The 12269-nt window shown below is 29.3% G+C and overlaps 1 non-coding gene across 1 annotated transcript; it reads right to left on the reverse strand.

The window, feature by feature from the left end:
- Positions 1–10662: 10662 nt before the first annotated feature.
- LOC139895378 (small nucleolar RNA R71) lies at positions 10663–10769 on the reverse strand. Its single transcript, XR_011775832.1, has one exon. It is a non-coding gene; the product is annotated as a small nucleolar RNA R71 (small nucleolar RNA).
- Positions 10770–12269: the final 1500 nt, after the last annotated feature.

The raw sequence follows: 12269 nt of genomic DNA on the forward strand, positions 1-12269 counted from the left end.
GATTTCTATTAATAATTATTAATATATTGATATATAAAATGTATAAACAATAAATATTCAATAAAAGTTGTTATATAATATATTACATGATTAAAAATTACATAAATAATAATATATACATAATAGTTGTAGTAATATTATTACTTTCACTATATTTATTAAAAAGACATAACAATAGTAATAATAGGATTATATAAATAAAATTTGACTCATGCAAATTGTTATACTATTATTATTATTAATATTATTATTATCATATTTATATTATTATAATTAGCATTAGCATTAATATTAATAATATTATTGTTATCATTTTTAGTAAACTTATTAAAAGTATCAATTATTAGTCAATATTATTACTTATTAATATTATTATTATTATTTTTATCATTATTATTAGAATTTCTACTATTATTCAGTATTATTAATAAATAAAATCGTGATTAGTTAGTATTATTATTATATTTATTAATTAATAATATTAATTATATAAAAGACCTTAACAAAGACCTGTAACTAATTTTGGTGTTATATACTTGTATCTGTTCTATTTTCTTAATTCCCTGATTGAATTCGTGGAACACTTTGTCTGTAATATGTTACTAGTCAATTCGCAAATCAATTAGAATCAATTCAACTATTAAATCAGGTGCCTACTCACACTATATAACTTACAAACTGCAACTCATAAATTCAAACAGAAAAAGAATAATAAATAATAATAATAAAAAATGTCGACACCATGTTCTATCTTCTTTATTTTCAAAACTCGAAATCGAACTAATTGTCAAAATGTAATATTGCAGTCTTGTTAGGATTATTTCACTCAAACTATCTGAAAATTTTGGGGTTCCAATTCTTTTTATCGATCGAGAATTTTGGAGTCAAAGTTAAGTTTCAAAAAGTCAAAGCTTTGTATTCATCATCAAATTCGAATCTGTTTTGAGGTTTTAAGTTCAATTGAAGAATCCAATGGTTTTTAGGATTGATTTGCAACGTGTTTCGTGTTATAATCTTTTTCTAATACGTTTTCAAAAATGAAATCAAAATTTTTTCCCTCGTCCTTATAAAGCGACGGCAACAGAAGCAGTTTATATATATATATATATATATATATATATATATATATATATATATATATATATATATATATATATATATATATATATATATATATATATATATATATATATATATATATATATATATATATATATATTTTCTTTGATAATCAATAACACCCATTCTAATCTATGGTCATTTACAAGTCATAAACAATCCTATAAATTCGTTAATTTAGCTTTTGATGTTGGATGGATCGTTTGAGCCTTTGAAGGAGGAGAATATAGAATAAAAGTAGTCAAGGGTTAAATATATATGGTTTGGTATTATTCCAGAAAATATAGATTGGTGGAGTGGTATGATGTGTTTCGGGTTAAGCTATGGATCGAGGGTTCGAACCAGGAACATGCCATTTTTTTTAGGGGCTTAATTGAGGTAGCTTGTCTTTTTTTTTTTTTTTTTTTAAATTTAAAAGTTATATTATTATTGTTATTATTATTATTATTATTATTATTATTATTATTATTATTATTATTATTATTATTATTATTATTATTATTATTATTATGATTATGATTATGATTATGACTAATGATATTATTAACATAAGTATAATCATTAATAATATCATTATTATTATTAATATCCTTGTAAGTATTCTTATTATTAAAATTTTTATCATTAAGATCATTTACTATTATTATTATTATTATTATGACTATAGTTACAATTAAGATTATCGTTATTACTAAGTATTATAAGTTTATGAACTAAAGTCTTATGATATTGAATACGTAAGTAGGTATATAACTATAAAGTTTATATTAATTAGGATATGAATAACAGAGCGATGGTCATGAAGGTTTATAAACAGAGTATTTATATATATGTATGTACATACATAAAACCGTTAAAATCCTAAGATAGTAGAGTATTATGAAGAATGTTATGAAATAAAAGTATTATAATTAAGTTATGATTTAAGTAATATAATTAAGCTTAAGTAAAGATCACGATTTAAAAAGTATTGTTATAAATATTAATTCGAAACTTCGAATATGAAAATAATATTTTTGCTAAATAAATATTATTACTAACACTACCATTAATAATAATTAGTATTATCATTATTATTATCGTTTTTATTATTATTACTAGTACCATTATCATTATTAAAATAACTATTAGATATATAAAACCATATTTAAAACAGATAACCTAACTCTATTATTATATTTTCAATAAGTATTAATTCATTGTTCAAGATTATAAAATAAATATATTTAAGTTATTTATTAAACATGACATATGAATCATTAAATATAACAACTATATTAATATTATTAATATGTGAACTTATTATATGTTTTAATATATATACTTAAATACTTAATATAGGTTCGTGAATCCGAGGCCAACCCTGCATTGTTCGATATAGTCATATGTATTTTTACTACAAAATACATTAGGTGAGTTTCATTTGCTCCCTTTTTAATTGCTTTTGCAATATATATTTTTGGACTGAGAATACATGCAATATTTTATAAATGCTTTACGAAATAGAGACAAGTGATTAAAAATGATATTCTGTGGATTGATGTGCTAGGTAATTTAGTTACATGTTATAAGAGCATGTAAGCGCGAATCCTAAACATAGATCTATCGGGCTTAACACCCCCATCCTGTAGGCTGCACTAGACATAAGAGCTAGTGGGCGGATGTTTAGTACTTTGAGGATTATTTATACACTTGCGAGTGTACATATCCATCTTTGCGAAGATGACTTATTATATTATTATTAAGGTTGGTTACTGAGACCTCAACATAAGCAGAACGGTTTCATACACTTGCGAGTGTACATATATTTATAAACGGAAATCTTGTGGTCTATTAATATATTGAAATGATTGTTATGATAAACCTATGAACTCACCAACCTTTTGGTTGACAATTTTAAGCATGTTTATTCTCAGGTATGAAAGAAATCTTCCGCTATGCATTTGCTCATTTTAGAGATATTACTTGGAGTCATTCATGGCATATTTAGGTCAGTACCTCGCAATGGGACCAAATGTTGAAGACTTCGTCCAGGTGGATAAGGACGGGTCATTTCAGTTGGTATCAGAGCGGTGGTCTTAGTGAACCAGTTCTTGCATTAGTGTCTAACTGATAGTTGTTTAGATGCATTAGTGGGTCTGGACTTCGACCGTGTCTGCATGTCAAAAGTTTTGTTTATCATTTAGTGTCGAAAATTATTTGCTTATCATCCTTAAGGTCTAGACACGTCTTACTGCCTCTATTGCATAGACAGTGTATAGATAAATTCATATCTTAGCGTATCTGTTATTATTACCTTTGCCTGACAGCTTCCGTAGATTCCTCCGTAACTTATGGGATTTTAGTATTACATATGCATATGTAAATTATGTATTGCAGGGTACTAATCTACATCCTATAATCTGTTTCTTATCGAAAATCCTTCATCTGATCGTACGAGATGAATCCCTCAACCAGTTCGAGTCCCTCAGATTTCGATAGCTATTCCGATAGTTATTCCGACAGCTATTCCGACATGGATGTTCACCTAAGCTTCGGAGGCAGCGTCACCAGAATGAATCAACCAATCAACCATCCCCAATTCATCTGATGGGTTCGTAGTTGACTTAATCAATGGAGACACGAAGAAGGCGATCCTTTTCATCAATCGAATTCACCTCTCAGCGAAGAACCTGAAGCACTTACCGGCAAACCTATCCGAAACACCATTTTTAGCCTCATTTCCAGGGTAGCTCGTCACAATTATATTCTATCTAAAATTCTAAACCTTATTCATCCGCTCGTTCCGACCGACAATCATCCTGGAGTAATGGAAGAAGTTAACAAGCTTCGCACTCGAGTAATAAATTTGGAGAATATGGTGCAAAACTTAGCAGCTTCAGCAACATCAAGAGTACCAACAGTATCACCAACATCAACACTAGTACCACCAACAACCCAAGTTTCAACATCACATGCCTCAACATCTCATTCTATACCTCTAGCATAATTATCGTTCTACGTATCGTTTTACATCAATTATCTTCGTTCTTCAAGACGATTATATAATTTCTAATATTTTAGAGATTATATATTCTTGTTCTAACGATAAATCAAATGAGTTTAATATCATATTAACTCATTAAATCCATGATTACATCTGAAGAAAATATATATGTATATATGTTTTCATACAGATTGTAATTAAAAATTCTTTTGTACAAACTGTTAATGGTGAAAATATTTTAACGGGTAGGTAATACTCGAGGAATATTTAGATTTCACATTAATAAGTTACACTGTACATTCTTCGAATATGATGCAACGGTCATTTACTATCCTACTTACATCCATAGATATACAAACCCGTTCACCACAGAATAATCAATTTCATTCAATTTCATATTTGGATTTTGACTTATCAGAATCCAACAAGTGGCATAATGAAGAAAACATTGGACAAAATAAAATTTGTTAGAAACAAACCAATTAAGTATGAGAAATTTTGTTAAGAATCCACGCTAACTGTTCCTAGCTAACTGATTACATTTTATTTATCGCAATTTATTTATCGTAATTTATATTCTCGCAATTTAATTTATCGTCATTTAATTTCTGTTATTTATTTTACACACTTTAAATATCGGGACACATATACAAAGTTTTGACATATCATGTCGACGCATATACATATATTATTTGGAATAACCATAGACACTCTATATGCTGTAATGCTCGAGTTCACTATACAGGGTTGAGGTTGATTCTAAATAATATATATACTTTGAGTTGTGATCGAGTCCGAGACATGTACACGGGTCACGATACGAATTAATTAATTCGAATAGTACATATTAAACTATATATGAATTATTGAACTGCTAACTGTGGACTATCAACTGAGGACTACAGACATTGGACAATAAAAATGAATTAAAATATTGATTATAACATATGAAACTAAACAATTCTTCAAGTTTGACACTTGATTTCATCTTAAACCTCGTTTGTATCTTGACGATTACAATATGCGTTTAAACCTTTCATAATTCATGAAAACATCTCAATCGAAAGGATGAACCAATCGCACTTCATCTACGGAAGAAAAGATTGATGCATATAGTTATGCACTTGAAAACACTCGAAACCTGAGTAAACGTTTAACACGTATCCGTGCTAGCTCCTTTGGCGTTGTTATTACCAAAAATAACTTTGCAATCCTTTTCCAAATTAGCTAATTTTGTCACAGCTCCAGCAAATTAACTTCAATTTTTCATTCAGATTAACCTCATTATAATCTTGATATATAAGTTTACCTTCCGTCATCGTTACCGGAGAACCGTTTATACTCCACCACATTAGTAGTAAACTTACCAACAACATCATTGATCTTTGACTTTCCGAAAAATTGTTATCTTTAGCGAAACCCTATCATATACTCATCCGCACCTTGTAACAAGAATTGCCATATCAAATACCGAGAATCAGCATTCAGTAATTTGAATTTCGCAACGTTTCTACATCAACAGTTATATGTATACATATAACATTTATCTCTTAGAATTATGATCTTCAATTCTGAAATTTTGAAAAGCACCCAGCCTACGAATCAATACATTGAACTTTGAAAAAGCTGAATGAAGCAGCAGAAACTGTAGGCAACCGTAAATGACCTTAATCGTCGGAAGTTTGATGATAAAGAATAGTATGTTGGAAAAGCTCAGAAAAGTTGGAACTGGAAAACGGATTGAGCTAACCACGAAGGAGACCAAGGACAAATACAAGGACCATACCCTATATTCAAAGAATCCAGGTAATTCTGGATCCGTTGAAATCTTTAGAGGATATCTTGCTCCGAAGTCATGTTAAAATCTTGCGGAAAATCTTTCTTCATCAACCTTCGAACTTAGAAATTCCAAAATATCATCATAAATATCCTCGATATTTCTGAGGATATTTTCATAAGTATTCTTGTCTGAAATTATATACCTCTTCGTGCTTTCTGTATTCCATTGTATTGGAAACTTCTGTAAAATCTAAGTGTAAATACGAATGAATTCTGGAGAAGTGTTAAGAATTTGAGCATGAGTTAGTATGATATAATGACACTTGGCCAACATGATTATATTACAGTAAGTCATGCTGAGTTTCTAATGAAATGTGATGATGGTTCACAGTAGATCATACCATCATCATGTGCCATGTTACATAACTCTTTTATTCTACTTAACCTCCGAACATATCAAGAAAATATATTCTTGATAGTTCTATTCTCAGTGATTCTAGTAATTTGACAAATCAAATCGTTCTATTACCTTTCTTTTCTACATAGTTGATAATGCTAAAAACAAATATATATTTCATAGCATTATCCTTCAAGAAAGACAAACTTTTGGTTGCAATTGTTCTATTTACAAGTTATATTCGTTTAAATAATAAAAGGTGAAGACAAAAGATAGATTCGACGAATTGAAGACGCAAATGACCAAAAAGCTAAAAAGTATAAAGTACAATCCAAGAGGTTCAATTTATTGATGAGAAACGTCTCAAAATCACAAGAGTACAAGCAGCAAAACGCAAAGTACAAGATATTAAATAGTACGAAAGGACGTTCGAAAATTCGGAACCGGGACCAGAGTCAACTCTCAACGCGCGACGCAACGGAGCTAAAATGACAAGTCAACTATGTACATGAATATAATATAATATATAAATAATTCTTAAAAGTATATATATATATATATATATATATATATATATATATATATATATATATATATATATATATATATATATATATATATTATATTAAAAATCGTCGGCAAACAAGAAAACAAAAGATTGTGAGCTGTCCCTAGACTCCATGCGATCGCATGGCAAATGCAAAGGAAGCCCATGCGATTGCATGGCCCCAAAATTTTGGCCATGTCTATAAATTTCGCGAGTTTTGACCGAATTTAACCACATCCTTTATCAATCTCTCTCTCACAATATATATATATATATATATATATATATATATATATATATATATATATATATATATATATAATTTTAATTTTAATTTAAGATTAATAATAATAAGGTTATGTTAGCGAATGTTGTAAGTGTGTAAGTCGAAATTCTGTCCGTATAACGCTACGCTATTATTAATCATTGTAAGTTATGTTCAACCTTTTTAAATTAATGTCTCGTAGCTAAGTTATTATTATGCTTATTTAAATCGAAGTAATCGTGATGTTGGGCTAAATATTAAAGACGGGGTAATTGGGCTTTGTACCATAATTGGGGTTTGGACAAAAGAACGACACTTGTGGAAATTAGACTATGAGCTATTAATGGGTTTTATATTAACTAAACGATACCTCATTAATTTAATATTAAAGGTTACAATTCGATGTATCTATAAATAACCACATATGCTTAATCGGGTACGGTGGGCGGGATATCTATAAATACCAATAATTGTTCATTTTACTGGACACGGGGACGGATTAATAGTCAATGGACTCGTTGAAACAGAGGTGGATTACATTCAAGGGTAATTGGTGTAATTGTTAACAAAGTATTGAAACCTTGGATTACACGCAGTCGATAACCTGGTGTATTCATTAAACAAAGTATTAAGACCTTGTTACAGTTCGAATCCCCAATTAGTTGGAATATTTGACTTTGGACATAAGGATAATTTGATGAAGACTCTCGCACTTTATAATTATGACCGATGGACTATTATGGACAAAACCGTATGGACATATCGAATAATCCAGGACAAAGGACAATTAACCCATGGTAATAAATTAAAATAAACACGTCAAACATCATGATTACGGAAGTTTAAATAAGCATAATTCCTTTATTTTATATCTCATCGCACTTTTATTTACTATCATTTTATTTATCGCACTTTTAATTATCGTACTTTTTAATTATCGCAATTTTATTTACTGTCATTTTATTTATCACACTTTAATTTATCGCATTTTAATTATCGTTATTTACTTTACGTTTTAAATTAAGTCATTTGTATATTTAATATTTTACATTAGGTTTTAATTGCGACTAAAGTTTTAAAATCGACAAACCGGTCATTAAACGGTAAAAACCCCCTTTTATAATAATAATACTATATATATATATATATATATATATATATATATATATATATATATATATATATATATATATATATATATATATATGTATATATATGTATATATGTATATATATGTATATATGTATATATATATATATATGTATATATGTATATATATATATATATGTATATATATATATATGTATATATATATATATGTATATATATATATGTATATATGTATATATATATATGTGTGTGTATATATATATATATATATATATATACAAATATAGTTTTTAAAATAATTATAGCGTTAAACTTGTTTACTGTATCCTTGTAGAACGAACCGGACTTACTAAAAACTACACTACTGTACGATTAGGTACACTGCCTATAGTGTTGTAGCAAGGTTTAGGTATATCCACTTTATAAATAAATAAATAACTTGTGTAAAATTGTATCGTATTTAATAGTATTTCGCAATAAAAATATAACTATTTCGTATACGCTGCTGCACACATCAAGTATTTTTGGCGCCGCTGCCAGGAATTTTGTATTTAATAATTTCTTTTTGTAAAAATACGTTTTAAATATTAAAAATACAAAAATATAAAAAGAAAAATGAAATATATATATTTTTAAGAGTTTGTTTAAAATATAAAGTTTTTCTATTTCTATTTTAGTTTTTAAAAATTAAGTTTTTATTTATTTAATATAAATAAATTAAAAACAGAAAAATAAAAAAAAATATAATAAAAGTAAACGGGCTACACTGTATCAGCCCAACAATTGGCCTGGTACCCGAAGCCATGCGACTGCATGGATTTCCAACACACAATCCATGCGATCGCATGGATTTATTTGACCGCCCAGGAACCTCAGCCGACGAATTAGGGTTACGGAGTATTAATTATTAATAATTATTATTATTAATTAATTATAATTAGGGTTTTTAATTTAATAATAATTAGTTTTAGTTTTATTTAATTTGTAATATTTAGTTTAAAGTAGTTTTATTAATTATAAATTGATACTTTTATACAATAAATAATATAAAAATAATATTTATATAAAAACTGTATTTTTATAACTTTAAGCTTATTTTTATTTTTATATCTTTTTATTAGTTTAATTTGTAATTTGTATTTATCATTTGTAATTAGTTTTAAGTGTAGTATTTTGCCTTAGTTATTTTTATTTCTAAATTTTTAGGCTTTGCCGTAAAATCCCTTAAGTGCTTTTTCTTAGATTAAGACTTAGGCGCTTTAGAATTTTACGACGTCGCTTATTGCTTTAGTATTTAAAATTTTGGTACTTTTTAAGTTATTGCCTTTTTGGATATAGAATTCCTTTTAAGCTTTAATACCTTTAGACGTAAGTTTTAATTTTTAGTTTTTAGACTTTTAAGTTTCGACGCTACAATTTTCTTATTTTTCGACGATTATTTTTTGACCTTTTATTTTTCGACGCACTCTTTTTCTTTCTTATTTCTCGACGCTCTAGTTTTTAGGTCATAGATTTTTATCTCTAAAATTTCAAAACCAAAAAATATTTTAAGTGGTTAAGTTGATAGACATCCAAAATTTTCTGGTTCGTAGTAATAGTTGGATTTGTTAGTGGCGAGTTGTGGGCTTCCGATTTAAAGGGTCCTGGCTACCTGCTGCATCTATTGGCTATTCGAAACGTGGGCAAAATCAGAAAAGTCTATTAATTAGATAACTTATATAATTTTTATCTTTTATAACTAATAGGATATTCAGTGAATGCACCGAGCAAAACGTTCACCACCTTTCATACGTTCACCACCTGTAACTCGATCAAGACATCTAGCCAATATTGTCGCCGTTGATTTTTCTTTAGAATCGTCATCTAGTCGACCAAGTACTCCAATTCAAATTTTCGATAATCCATTTTTTGAACCCGACCTCACAATTGAGAACCCGGAGGATATTCAGGGACAATTCAGAGATCCTGAACCACTAATCATTCCTCCTGAACCACAAATCACTCATCCAGAGATTTTCGAGGAAGAAACCATTAAATCAGAATCTTCTAGTGATTCAGATTCAACAAATTCAATCATGGAGAATCTAGAACCTCTAAGTATGGAATACCGAATGAGAGCTTAACGCACTGGCCAAGGTCATGCAATTACTCAACCAGACATTAATGCGCCAGATTATGAAATCAAAGGACAAATCCTAAACATGGTAACTAATCAATGCCAATTTAGTGGTGCGCCGAAGGAAGATCCAAACGAACATCTTCGTACCTTTAATAGGATTTGTACTCTATTTAAAATCCGAGAAGTGGAGGATGAACAGATATATCTCATGTTATTTCCCTGGACTTTAAAGGGAGAAGCCAAAGATTGGTTAGAATCGTTACCTGAAGGGGCGATTGATACATGAGATGTTTTAGTTGAATATTTTCTTAAACAATTCTTTCCGGCATCTAAAGCCGTGAGACTTCAAGGAGAAATTGTTACGTTCACGCAGAAGCCAAATGAAACTCTATATGAGGCATGGACAAGATTTAGAAAGTTGTTAAGAGGATGTCCGCAACATGGTTTAGACACTTATCAAATAGTACAAATATTCTACCAAGGATGCGACATCACTACACGCAAAGACATCGATATAGTAGCTGGTGGTTCCATTATGAAGACAACCGCAACTGAAGCTTACAAAATTATTGATAACACTGCTTCCCACTCACATGAGTGGCATCAAGAAAAAGACATCGTTAGATCATCTAAACCAGCTAGAGCTGATTCTAGCCATGACTTTGATTCCATTTCCGCAAAGATATATGCTTTCGAGAGATGAATGGAAAAGATGACTAAGGATATTCACTCAATACGAATTAGTTGTGAGCGGTGTGGAGGGCCACATTTGACAAAAGATTGTCTCAGTATTGAACAAAGAAAGAATGTTTCATATATAAACCAAAGGCCTGGAAATAATTATCAGAATAATTATCAATCGCCAAGACCAAACTACAATCAAAATCAGAATTATAACCGAAATGTTCCATACATCAACCAACAAGGTCCTAGAAATCAACAAGTATCCAATAATACTTACAATCAGTAAAGACCAATTTTTCAAAATAAACCACCACCAACCGATGATAAAAAGCCAAATTTAGAAGATATGATTTTGAAGCTAGTTGAATCTCAAACGCAGTTTTTCACATCTCAGAAATAAACCAATGAATAAAATGCTCAAGCATTTAGAAATCAACAAGCTTCAATCCAAAATCTGAAACAAGAAGTAAGCAACCTAGCAAGGTTGATAGGTGAAAGAAAATCGGAAAGTCTACCTAGCGATACAATTGCTAACCCCCGGAATGAAATAGCTAAAGCCATTACCACAAGAAGTGGTATTACACTTAAACCACCTGAAATACCTGTAATTTCTGATAATGCTATTCCTACTCCACAAGAACCACAATCTGAGCAAGAGAAGGAAACAGAACCGGTAGTTGAAAAGGTTAATGAAGATAACACAGTTAAGGCTAAACCTTATGTTAAACCATACCAACCACCACTTCCTTACCCAAGTAAAATGAGAAAAGAAAGACTTGAAGCCGAGCAATCCAAATTCTTGGATATGTTTAAACAAATAAATGTAAATCTTCCTTTCATTGATGTGATTTCAGGAATGCCTAGATATGCTAAATTCTTGAAAGATCTAATCACAAATAGAAAGAAAATGGAAGAACTCTCGGCTGTTACTATGAATGCTAATTGTTCTGCAGTGTTGTTGAATAAGATACCAGAAAAACTTTTAGATCCAGGAAGTTTCACAATTCCATGTTTTCTGGGTAGTCTTAGTTCAATAGAAGCATTGGCAGACTTAGGTGCTAGTATAAATTTAATGTCGTATTCATTATACGCTAAACTAGACCTTGGAGAATTGAAACCAACACGAATAAACATACAACTAACCGATCGATCAGTAAAATATCCTAGAGGGATAATGGAGAACATGCTAGTTAAAGTTGGTATTTTAGTATTTCCAGTAGATTTTGTTATTCTGGACATGGAAGAAGATTCTCGAGTTCCTCT

Source organism: Rutidosis leptorrhynchoides, chromosome 2 (assembly GCF_046630445.1).
Source record: "Rutidosis leptorrhynchoides isolate AG116_Rl617_1_P2 chromosome 2, CSIRO_AGI_Rlap_v1, whole genome shotgun sequence".
NCBI lineage: Eukaryota > Viridiplantae > Streptophyta > Magnoliopsida > Asterales > Asteraceae > Rutidosis > Rutidosis leptorrhynchoides.